The following is a 2,032-nucleotide window of genomic DNA, read 5'->3' on the forward strand; positions in this document are numbered from 1 at the left end:
GGGGGAGCCTATATCGCGGCTTTATACTTCAAAACATTTTCTAGCAGGGAGCTGTCAGGTGAATGGATGAAGCTCCAATCCACCTTCATCTGTTTTATTAACAGAGAGGAGAATGAGTAGTTTAGGATGGGAGTTTACCTGTGTATATGATATTGTGCGTGTGTGTGTGGGTGTGTGTGTGTTTGGGTGTTTCTTTGTGTCTGTGTGTGTGTGTGTGTGTGTGTGTTTCTTTGTGCGCGTGTGTAGGTGTGTGTGTGTGTGTGCGCGCATATGTGTGTGTGCACGCATATGTGTGTGTGTGTGTGTATGTGTGTGTGTGGATATTTCTCTGTGTGTTATTCTGTGTGTGTGTGTAAAATCATTAATTTTAAAATGGTTTGGCATGTGAGAGCCTATCTAGTCCGTATTAATAAATAATTCCCATTAGTAAGCGCTGTCGCAGAGATTTGCAGGTGACCTCCCAACTTCAGCAGTTCAGCCCTCCCACAGTGCGTCTGTGTGTGTGTGTGTGTGTGTGTGTGTGTGTGTGTGTGTGTGTGTGTGGTATTGTTGGGGAAAGCTGTGAGTAAAGAAAGGTTCTATGTCTTTAGCACTGACTAAAACCACTGTTTGATGACTGGTGGCTCCATCATGGAGGGACAGGGATAGTAAAGCCTTGCTTTAGGGCTCTGCACTAGTAGCAGCTGTTTCAGAGAGAGTATTTGAGTGAGATTCCATTCATGCCTCCCATCCATACAGAAGGAAATGATCTAAATAGAAAGAAGTAACAATGGTTAAAACAACTGTACTGAAACAGCAGAGAGCACCTCAAATGCTATTGTACGAGCCATTGTTATTGAGTGTGTGTGTGTGTGTGTGTGTGTGTGTGTGTGTGTGTGTTTCTCAGTTAAACCATGTTTATTGTGCATCATGGACACTGCACAAGACATAATGGGGGGGGGATCTGAGAAATATGCACATATGCATGTGGTTTAGCAGACAAACACACACACACACACACACACACACTCAAACACACACAAGCAACCACGCATGCAAAGAAACTCCTTCTGCTCCCCCACGCACAACCAACTGCACACACACACACACACACACACACACACACACACACACACACACACACACACACACACACACACACACACACACACACACACACAGAGACCACTGTGTTTGTGTTTTGGTTTGGTTTGTGTTAATTCTCTTTTACTCTCCTTGCATATATATAGCTCAGGGAAGAAGGGGCTGAGAGAAATATGCAGGCTGCACACAGAGAGAGAGAGAGAGAGAGAGAGAGAGAGAGAGAGAGAGAGAGAGAGAGAGAGAGAGAGAGAGAGAGAGGGAGAGGGAGAGAGAGAGAGGGTGGGGATAAGTCGTGCATATATTTCTCCTCTGAGATAATAGTCCATGAGAGAAGACTTTGTGGTAACAACCTCTTACTCCATTTTGTAGACATTCAAACAGGTATGACTGCTTGAGTGCCATCTGTGGACATTTCAGTTAAAAATCTAAACTCAAGCCACATGCTGTGTAATATATTTTGATATTTATCATTTATTCAGCAGTGTCTGTTGTTGGATAAAACAACAAACTGAAATAGAACGTTAGATGTAAAAATAAATATAGCACCTGGTAAAACGCAAAAATTAATGAATTCATTCCAACAAAATAACTTCAGAAAACAATGACTTTAAACTTGTAATGAATAATAATAATTTAGATTTTTTTATATAAATACAAAACGTGTTTTTTAATTAAGGTTTTTGGAAATAAACCTTTGAGTCGCTTTTTTTAGCAATAAAAATTAAATGTTTTGTTCAAACAATTAATTTAACTCAAGGGCCAAATTAACAAAAAATATTCAATATTTTTCGGGGATTGTGGCATGTATTTGGGGAATTTGGCCTTAACATTGCACTTAAAGTGGAAGGACGTCGGCATGTATTAAACACTGAACTTAACGTACTTGTGATTTTGGAGGTTTATTGTCGTAGCTCGTATTAAACTCCATGTAGCTGTTGTAAAACCAAAG

This window comes from Gadus macrocephalus, chromosome 23, assembly GCF_031168955.1.
Source record: "Gadus macrocephalus chromosome 23, ASM3116895v1".
NCBI lineage: Eukaryota > Metazoa > Chordata > Actinopteri > Gadiformes > Gadidae > Gadus > Gadus macrocephalus.